At 47.0% G+C, this 11,121-nt stretch overlaps 1 pseudogene; it reads left to right on the forward strand.

Annotated features, from left to right (window-relative positions):
* The first annotated feature begins 10,749 nt into the window (after positions 1-10,749).
* LOC127198705 (transcription initiation factor TFIID subunit 13-like) lies at positions 10,750-11,121 on the forward strand (annotated as a pseudogene).

Genomic DNA, 11,121 nt, shown 5'->3' on the forward strand with positions numbered 1-11,121 from the left:
TAGCATGGTTTTCAGATGCACATGTCCTCATTGCCACCTGTTCTCAAGTTCAATCTAACATGTCTTCCTCTAATCCAATATGCCACTTAACACATTTGAGGGTAAAATTAAATGTTCCTTGCATGATGCAGTTGTTCTGACAAGAATTTGAGGAAGAGACCAAATGCCAAAAGAACAAGAGACAATGGGAAAATCACAAGAGAACCCACTGAAATCTCTCTCAGGTTGTTCACGGAAAGAAAAACCATATACTGGTACGAAATAGCTAGCAACTCAGAGCAATGATACAATAATAAAAGCTTTAACCTGAGGTTTATTGATCATTGTTGGGTAATTTTAGGTGCCTCTGTGGATGATAGAATGGCTAGATGCCCAATGTGACCATAGCATGTCCCCTTGCTAAAGTCCAACCACATTTCTGTAGATAACTACCAGTCAAGCTTACTTATCTGGGAACATGCCTAGGAGTGAATCGTTGGGTCATCCTCCATCATGGACTGAGTTGTATTATGTACCACCAAGTCAGTCATTTTCAAAGTGATTGTAATTATACTAATGTACACCCCACCCACAGTGTGTGAGCATTTTCATTGAGTTTATTATGTGATCCATCCATTCTTTAGAGCACTTATTGTATTCCAGACACTGTTGCATTCTGCAGGTTGTTAGTTGTCACATTAAGTGATATGGATGTCACTCTCTCTGCGTTTTCAAGGTAAGTGAACTTAAGTGGACAGAGCTAAAAAGATAGATACAGTGGGATCCCATGCTTCCTCCTGGGATCCACTTCAGTCCGCTCACACTCAGAGCAAATGCATGCGGCAGATGCCTTCACACAACCCTGAAGGAAGAGCGGTGTTTAGCTCTGTGGACACATCAGCCCTCAGCGCTGAACTGGAACCTGCTGAGGGTGGAGGACAGACAGGGAGCTCCCAGATGAAGTCGGCGAAGGAAGCAGACGGGGAGAGATGGAAGGAAGGCAAGGCTAAACAGTAAGCACCCAAGATGAGGCCAAGAGCCTGTCCCCACTCTGCCCTCAGCCTCGGTGCCTTATACAGGTCACTCCTTGTCAAGTCATCATCTGGTTCTTCTAGAACTGTCCGAGAAGCCTACAAGCAGAACCCAGTACTCTGATGTGCTAACCTTGCCCTGGGCACAGGTCCTTGCTCAGTTATTCTGGATCTCCAGCTGTTGTCCTCCCATCCTGATTTTCTGACTCTTTTCCTCCTCCGGCTGGTACTGTGACCACCACACTGCTGGGAGTCCCTCTTTGAATGCCGACGGTCTCGTTAGTGAGCTTTGCCTTGCAAACTAAGGTGAACCCTGGGCGAATGCCCTGAGCCTCTGAGGAACACCTTCCCACAATGCACAGCTAGAATCTTCCAGGGCACAGGTCACCCACATTTTCCCCTCCAGAGACTCTTGACCCCCTTCAGAGGGGGAGCAGGAGATTTAGTCAGGTGGTTTTTATTGTTGTTTTGTTTTATATCCAAAGCCTATCCCAGCCTTGCACATTAAACGAACTCTTCTCTAGCCTTAGTTTCTAGGCCCCACGTCTCCTCGGTTTCCTGATGTTGTGTCAGTATTATCTCTCTCCCATGTATTCCTGCTATGATGTAACAGCTTACTACAGACCCCATCTGGGTGTTACCAAGCACCATGGTTTAAATTCCCTATATTTTGGAAGAAGTTATAGAACGGCTATTTAATTTAGACAAATGGGATGGGCATTTAATTTCCTGTCCACTGTGCCCTTGGCCATCTTAGAATTTCTAGAAAGCTGTGAGACACAGACTGGAGCATGTGCACTTAACTTTGAGATGACTAAATGGTTCTTTCCTCGGTGGGGGAAGGGCAGATCTGCCTCCAAAGTGCACCGTCATGCATCACCCTCTCTCACCTCCTGATGGAAGGCAGCAGGTGGACTCTTCAAAACCTAGCTGCCCAAAGTAGTTCCCAGTTTCAACAGTGGATCATGGCTCTAGTCCTTCAGATAACATGGATCTTGGCAGAGTTGGGTTAACAGCAGGGACTAGAGTCAGAACTGGGCAGTCCCTCATGGAACTTGGGTCTGTCACAAGCATTTACCAAACCCAAGGCCTACAGCGAGCCCTGCTAGTATACAGATCCAGGCCAGTCTGAATGAGGGAGGAACATGGAGGTGGTGAAATTCGGTCAAATCAATGAAGTATGGAAAAAATAAAGAAGCCAGGTGTGACGGTGCTAGCCTATGACACCCACAGTTGGAAGGCTGGAGACAGTGACAAGGACAGCAGGGCCTGAGATGCACCATGAGCCCTGTCAAAGAGGGAGACCAAAGAGGAGGAATGAAAGAGAAGGAGGAGGAAGAAGAGGGTGAAGGAGACAGAGGAGAAGAGGGAAAGAAGAGGAGAAAAAGGAAAGAGGAAGAGGAGAAAACCCTAACAGCCAAAGGATTGAATATGCTACTTAGCCGACACAAACATGCAAACCACACAGTGGTGCTAGCTAAAGTAACTGTGATTACACTAGAGAGCAAAGGTCAGGAGTAAAAAGCTGGAGAGATGGCTCAGTGGTTAAGAGCACATATTGCTTTTCAAGGGTACCTGAGTTCGTTTCTCAGCTCCACATCAGGAGGCTCACAACCACCTGTAACTTCAGTTGCTGGGAATCCTACACTCTCTCATGGGCTCCACAGGCACCTGCTCTCACATAGTATACACACACACACACACACACACACACACACACACACACACAATTTTAAAGGCCAAAACTAATCAATTGGGAATTTCCAAAACCCAGCAGCTATTACATTCAAGGGCAAGCCAGGGCACTACCCCTCCCCACAAGGACTTCTCCTCTGAAAAGCGGTTTAGTAGTTATAGGTGAGTTTAATTGAACCAAACAATTTGACACAAGATAGGTATCATGTAAATCTGAAGATTTTTATGTATTAAAGCCGAGTTCTAAACTAAAAAAAAAGTATCTGGGAGCAATGGATATAGCTCGGTGGTAGAATACTTCCTAGTATGTATGCGACCCTGGGTTCAAACTCCAGTACTATAAAGTACTGAGAGGGGGAGGCGGGGAGAGAGAGAGGGAGAGAGAGAGAGAGAGAGAGAGAGAGAGAGAGAGAGAGAGAGAAATACAACAAGCCGATTAGTTGGCCATGGTGGCACATTTGGGAGGTGATGGCAGACAAATCAGGAATCCAAGGTCTTCAGCTACAAAGCAAGGACAAGGTCAGCCTGCCTCAAAAGCCACAAAAACCCCTGGCATGCTGGAGCATCCTTTTAATTCCAGCACTCAGGAAGCAGAGGCAAATGGATCTCTGTGAGTTCAAGGCCTCCTAGGCTATATAAGTTCCAAGACAGCCATGTCTGCATATAGATCCTATTTCAAAAAACAAAACAAAACAAAGCCATAAAAACAAAACAAAACAAAACCCCCACTACTAATGGCTTTTATGGTGCTGAATATATTTCAATAAACCCTGAGTGAAAAAAGCCTCCCCCCCAAAAAAGTACTAATATCTACTGGGCTTTCTTGAGAACTAACACATGTTGCAGTTGAAAAATCCCTCTTCATTGTTAAAAAAAAAAATCAGTTTTTTCATGTTTCTTGGCCACATATTTTTAATTTCTCAAACGCATACAAGTTCTTGTACTTAAAAGAAGGGAAAAAATACGATTTTTCTCCCTTCCTTTCACAGTGCTTCCTCAGGACAGACCCACATAGCAAAAGACAGACTAACAAGAGAAAGCACAGACAGAGCTGACAACAGTAGGTCTCACGGGCACACACTGGACAGCACTGGAAAGGGGTAGGTAGCTGCAGGGGTCTTTGTGCCCTAGCTGGCAAAGGTAGGGGTAGCAGCGGAGTGGCCCAGAAAAAGCTCGGTCAGTGAAGTGAGCACCACACCGCAGGTCTGTCTATCTTCCCCACTGACAAGAATTTTCAGTGATGTAAAGATACTTCTCTTTCTAATGCAGAGACAGGACAAATTTACTCATAAAGATTTCTTTTAAAGACATAGATTTTTCTCACAGCTGGGTGACTTCTGGCTTTGAACTTCTTGAGAGTCTACTGCTTCCCCCAAACAATCGGCTCAAATTAATCCATATGCTAATGAGATCAAGTTAGGTGGCATCCTCTGGTCTCCCACAGCCATATTTGGGGATGTTACGACACCAAAATGATCATTTTTATGTACATAATTAACTGCATTTCTTAATAATGCCAGAGAAATGAGAAAGTAATCTGAATAATTAAGAACAGAGGTTGGGGACTGAGGAGGTGGTTCCGGAGGTAAGTGTTTATTGTGCAAGCATGAGGACCCGAGTTCAGATCCCAGCACCCACTGTGTAGGTCAGGAACAGCAACAGGCACCTGTGCTTCTACTCTCTGGGAGGCAGAAGAGAGAATCCATCCCTGGGGGCTCACTGGGCTAGCTGATCTCCCAGCTCAGAGAGAGGTCTTCTCTCAAAAAGATGGAGAGCAACTGAAAAAGACGCCAAACACTGACCTCTGCCCACTACATGCATGGACATGCACATGAATGCATACTCACAGACATGTATGTCCCACACAGAAACACACACACACACACACACACACACACGCGCGCGCGCGCGCGCGCGCGGTTTCGACTTTCGTCTTCCTTGTCTGTCATGTACTGATGGCGTGGGACACTGTAATGACAACGAAGCATGATGACTCTGCCACACCCTTTCTTCCACCAGGAGAAAAGATGCAAGGATAGCTTCAAAGAATAGGCCTGCTACTTACTGCTAGCCTCACCCAGGGAGCACTCTGAGAGGTGAAAGGAGCAAGGCTCCAGGAGGGCAGAGCACGGTCAACACCCAAACAGCTGCCACTTTGGCCTGGGAGGTTGACGAGGGAGGGGAATGAGGGAGTCACAGTGAGAACACACACAGATCCCCGGGGACTGCGATATGCTTGACTCTTCATCACTATGCGGAAGCTTTGCAGGTTACAAGATCAAAGACAGATTTCTGGGAACGTGAGAGAGTGAACTTAGAGGAGGAAGTACAGGCTTTCCTGATGGTTCTGCCTCACCTCACTGTCAGAGGCCATCTGCTGAGGAGCAAGCCCTGAGGTTGCCTGTGGGAGTCAGCCTGCCTCTGACCTCACCCCAGGGAAACAATGGGTCCGTTAACAACACAGCCCTGCTAAGACGCATGGTGGCTATTCCATGAGGCCCCACAGTTGCTCTCTCTGATGATGGCACTGATGGTGGTGGTCTGATTCACCAGCCTTAGAGACTGAATCCTGAAATTGAGGTGCCACCCATTAAGAGAAGCAAGTGACCTCTCACCGGGCAGCCATTTGCATTTATTGGGACTGATAGGTTCCCTAAATGTGCCTTTGCTTTCCCTGCCCTCAGAGCATCAACCACTGAGCCTGACCTTTGACTCTTCACCCCTGAAAATCCGTTATCCTTACACAGCCTACACTGTATCCTCACTCTGTGTCTGTTTCAGCCAAATAGCTAGCTTTACTTTTTCCTTTAAGATTTATCTATATTTGTGTGTGTGTGCCTCTGTGTGTGTGTGTCTGTCTGTCTGTCTGTGTGTGTATGTGCCTCTGTGTGTGTGCATACACATGTGTGCCATGTGCATGTGGGTACCCTCAAAGGCCATTAGATCTCTGGGACCTGCAGTTATAAATGGTTGTTAGCCATCCACTTCCAGGTCCTCTCAAAGAGCAGTGAGTACTCAACTGCAGAGCCATCTCTCCAGCCCCAAACTCCCAAACTGGGGCTGCTGGGAAAAATTCCATGTCTCACTCTTCATGTCATCCAGTCCCTCTGCAGGACCAGACAACCTGGCTTGTGCTTTGAGGATCATTGGTCAGGATGTGAGTGAACCTAAAAGTCATGTGGTGACTCAGAGGAGGGATGCTGAGAACCATCAGGAGGACAGTGGCAGTTGCTTTGCATACTCTGCTGTCCTCTTTCCTGCGTCATGCCCTGTCGTAGTGATCGAGGCTCAGTGGATAGCCTACCGGACAAATTGAGACAGGCAGCAATTGTGCTGATGAGGCCACACAATTATCTATTCATTAGCACTCCTACCAGCACTACAATGCAAAAAATGAAAAAGAGCATCAGAAAGCTGCCTTGTCTCTCTAGTTCTAACACCTAGAACCATGCCTAGCATCGCACGCACACGCAATGCATGAGAGCAGAATTAGTGGATGAGCTTTTTAATTAATAAATGAATATTAGAGGGCAGATGGGACTCACAGATTATCCAGCCTGGATCCCAACCCCATTCCAATGGGATCTGGAGGATAAAACAGCACCTTCCCACCTCGCACAGGACTCATTTGGCCCAGCCAACATCAGACGGCAGATGTGGGAGTGTTACATAGCTGGGGAGTCCCGCGGTGCGGCTTTATTCAGGCATGGTTAAATAACATAACTGGAAACCTGCAGCCTCTGCTTAGTTTTATCCTCCAGTTTTCTTCGGGTTAACAAGACGGCTACCAGGAGACTCCAAATCTGTATGCCTGTGTAGGTGATAAGCCAGAAGACTGACACCTTCTTTTGCCCGTTCTTTACTTCAAACCTAGAAACAACACTGTGTGTGCCGTGTGTAGGGCAGAGGAGCTGGGCAGTCCTCTCCCTTGGAGAGTTTAGGGTCTAGACATATGCACTAAAATCTAAACTTTGAAACGTGCGTGTTTCCTTGAGTCATGGGGGTCACTGAGGTAAGAAGTGTGATATTGCAAAGGGCAAGTGGGACTGACTCAGGTAGGCTGGCTGGCTGTACGGAGTGGGGAGAGTTCGGGTGGGGAGATGGGGGGTGGGGTGGAGGCATGGGCATGGGGGTGGGCGGGGTGGTGCAGGAGTGAAGAGGAGGCATGGTGGCAAGAGTGTCCGCCTGCCTTGCTTGCTAGAACATCCACACAGATGACAGGTGACAGAGAGTGCAGCTGAGGAGGGGAGCAGCCATCACTTCCCCAGGCTCAGCAACCTTGTTCTTAGGTCCAGCTTCAGCAATGGAGGCCACCTACACCACACCAGTAAGCGGGCAGCAGCAGGGGAACAGGAGGTGATAGGGAGACAAATAGGGGCAGAAGACCGGATTCCTCCAGAGCTGGGTCCTGCCTGGGTTTGTGTCCTGACTCTGGCATTCCGTAGTCCTGGCCACTTTGTTGATGGGCCTCCGGCTCCTGTTTGTAAGATCAACAGCAATCGCCAGATTGTGGCTGCTCAGTGCCTACCTGGCGTCCTCAGTATTAAATGCTATGCCCTCAGCAGCCCCTGCAGCTTGCACTTATTACCAAAGCCATCCAGACGCCACCTATTGCATCCTTACTTAAATATTTAATGAAGAAAGCTTCTTTTTCAACAAAAACATACTGTGAATTAAAATGTAAAACTTGTATAAAATCATTACAAATGAAATACCAGAAAGGAAGCTCACGAACGCTTCTGATGAGATGTTTCCATCCTGAGCAGTCAGAGGGGCATAGGGACTGACAGCAAGAAACTGCTGAGAAAGACACTTAGGGTGCTGAAGACCTAGAAACAGATAAAAACCGTGCCTACATGCTGACAAGGCTCAGGGAGGAGCTGAGTGGAGAGGGAGAAGGGCAGGAGGGGCTGTTTGTCCTTCACAGTGACCTTTGCTCTTACTAGTGCTCAGCCCTCCTCAAAAAAGAGATGCCCATTCCCAGTACAAACACCAGACTAAGATGTAGGGATGAGGGTGTCTGTAAGACGCTTGCCCAGTACCCCAAAACCACATGTGGGGACTCCAGATGTGGATTACCAGCATGTGGGGGTACAAGGGGGAAGATCAGAACTTCAAGGTCGTCCTTGGCAGACAGCAAGGTCAAGGACAGCCTGGGGTACAGAAAACCCTGTGTCAAAAAACAAAAACAAAATATTTAATGGAAGAGGCAATGAAAACTAAAGATATTTCTGCAGTGTTGATAATTGGGTGGATCCTAAGAGTTGATAAAGGAAGAATAAACACTGGTGAGCTGGGAAGCTGAGGCGATGGGGATGATGCAAACTGACAAAGGACTGGGAGTTAGCTGTTGATGGTTGTTGGGGGAAAGCGACGCCATTTTCTCCCGTAGCGTAACCACTATTTCACTGCCCGTGCTCCAGTGAAGGGCCTCCCACCCACACTAGTGCAAGCATTTCCACTAAACCCAGAGAGGCACGTGTGAGAAGAGGACATGAGTGTCAGGGGGGCATGTTGGAAAGAATAAAGCTCCCTGTAGGTGAGGGATCAGAGGAGAGAAAGAAACTAGAGTGAATATAACTAAATTTCATATATGAAACTGTCAAAGAATCTAAAACGGAAAAAATCAAACAGAAGTGATTGCTGGCTTTAGCTGTGAAAGCTGCTTAAAGCTACGGACACATACAAGGCAATAAAAAGTGCCAATCATTATTTTTACCCTACAGATTAACCTAATTAATATTTGCATTGCTAATTGAAACTGGAGTGAAGAATCTAATACCCTCAGAGTAATCTGCAGACACCCAGAGTAAATTTGCCACTAAATTGGTAGACGCAACCTAAAGTAAAGTGTTTCCTTCTGTCTTTAAATGACAAAATAAAATATAGTCATAGGAAGTTAGTCATCCCTGAAGACAGCGGTTACCAACAGGTGGGAACCAGTGCATGAGAACCAAAGCCGCACTTGCTGGGTGGCCCTTGCAGCCAGCCAGGCACCTCAGATGAGGGCTGCCCCCAAAAGAGTATGGCAGCTCAGCCTTCAGCAGCAGCTGCACCATCTACAGTTGGCTCAGCTGCTGCTGCACCCGGCAGACAGGCCTAACGTCCCAGATGGCAACCACTGCAGCTGGTGTGACTGTGGGCTCATCTGGTGATGCTGAGGGATCCAGCAGGTTTTCCATCCTTCCAAAGAAATTGTCTTTGCATCACTTGGGAGCAGATTAAGACAGATCTCTGTCATGGACCATCTCAGTCGATATAGGTCTTTGGGAATGGGAGTTCTCAAAGTGTCGGTGCACAAGGATTTGGCGAGGTGACAAACAGAGACAAACTCAGAAGTAGTTTGAATCTGAGTATATTTTCTAGGCAAGCAGTCTAGACTTTTATACACATTTTGAAACAGGGAGTGTATTGTGGTTACATTTTCCATGGAGTAGATTCAAGGGAGTCGGTGAAACAATCAGGCATACACAGTACAAAGTACAGAACGCAAAGTAATAGTGTTGTCATTTTTTGAATTATTGGCTTGAAATGAAACAATACAGGGTACAGAATGCAAAGTAAAGACGTCTGTCAGGAGCCATAGGACCTTGCCTGACCTGCCCCAGTGGCTGAGAGGCCCTGCTGGCTGAAAACCACAGCTGTCTGCATACTTGAGATAATTATTCTGCCTGGCTACCACAAAGATCCAGCCTGACCTTGAGAAAGAGAACATTCGGTGTATCGAGACTTCTGAATAATCGCCCACTCCACACCTGCTGTCCTTGGGCCTGGCCCAGAAGATTTTGTAACTTTCCACTGCATTCCTTCCCACCCCCTGCCCTTTCAGAAGCTTACTTTAAATTTGGATACCCCCTTACAATAAATGGCCCTCGATAAGCAACGTTTTTCCTGGGCCCATGCCTCTGTTCTCGTCCATTCTTTATTCACAGGTCACAACCCTCCTCGCCACTCCACGAATAACTGAACCCGCGGGTCGGGGACAGACGTCATCATTCTTAAGTTATTGGCTTGATATCGGTACGCATGTGCCCTCTTTGTCAAGAGTCAATGTTCTCTAATTTAACTTTTGCTCAGCACCTGTGTGCTGGGGTGTGTGGGAACCAAGACAGTTCTTTCTTAGTTCTCCTTTCTAAAATCTGAGCGCCACTATCTGGAGCTTTGTGAAACACTTTATTTCCTTCTAAGTCATGATATACATAATTAACTAATGAATAACTGTTAGACATATTTCTTTTAATAAGTGGAGAAGACCAGCAGAGCTTGGCAGTGAACTCAAGGCCTGAACGGTGCCTGGCTACAGTCCCACGTTAGGGCGTTCCATGGAAACATCATCACGTTTGAAGGGTCCTGGTGTGGAAGTAAGGTTAGGAGAAAGAATAAAGACAGAATATGCCAACACAATGAGAAAAAAAGGCTGCAATCAATTACTCTTGGCAGGAACATCAGACCCACTGCAGGAGGCTCTCCCTGGGCAGGGGTTGTCACCTCAGGTTGTGTAACAGTGTTTGTCACACAGACTCCACTGGAGGGGTCATGACAGATCTCTAGAGTATGAAGACAGCCTGGTGCATAGAGCACACTACTTGGCATGTAACAGGAAGCGCTGCAAGGGTGGGTTGTGAATGATTTGGGAATGTTAATAAATAGGACCTATTTTTCTTTCTTCCCCCTCCCTCTTTCTCTCTCTATTTTGCTTTTTTGGGACAGGTTCTCTTTGTGTAGCCCTCACTGTTCTAGGCCTTGCTCTGTAGAACAGGCTGGCCTTGAACTCAGTGATCCCCCTGCCTCTGCCTCCTAAGTTCTGGGACTAAAGGCCTGTGCCACCACTGCAGCTACCAGCCACCACCTGGCTTCCTTCTTTTCTTCCTTTGTTTCCTTTGGGGGAAGCTGGGGGGCAGGTAAGTTCAAGACAGGTTCTCTGTGTAGCTCTGGCAGGAGCTCACTGTAAGCAAACAGAAATAGGAAAACCCAAGCAACAAAGCAAGAAGTAATTTTAATTGCTGAAGTATTTCTTTAGATCAGAGGCCAGTGGGCAGCTACGATGGCAGATGAGGAGGAAGACCCCACCTTAGAGGAGGAAAATGAAGAAATTGGGTGAGGAGCAGCAGGTGGACATGGGAAAGAAATGAGACTTTTCTCAAAAGGAATTACTGTATTCGACGTACGGGTTTGACCTGAAATGAGTGGATGTTCTCCCAGATCTTGTCATAGAGCTCATCACTGAAATGGCTCACAAGCCGATGTCAATTGAAAGACAAGGTCAAGTGCAAATGGAAGACATTGTCTTCTTGATTCAAAAGGTCCCGAGGAAGTTTGCTAGAGTCAAAGACTTACTACAAATGAAGAACTGAAGCAGGCTAGAAAAACTTTTGACGGAGCCCACTATGGATCTCGACACCGTTGTAATTTCTGA

The sequence above is a fragment of the Acomys russatus genome, chromosome 14 (assembly GCF_903995435.1).
Source record: "Acomys russatus chromosome 14, mAcoRus1.1, whole genome shotgun sequence".
Classification (NCBI taxonomy): Eukaryota; Metazoa; Chordata; class Mammalia; order Rodentia; family Muridae; genus Acomys; species Acomys russatus.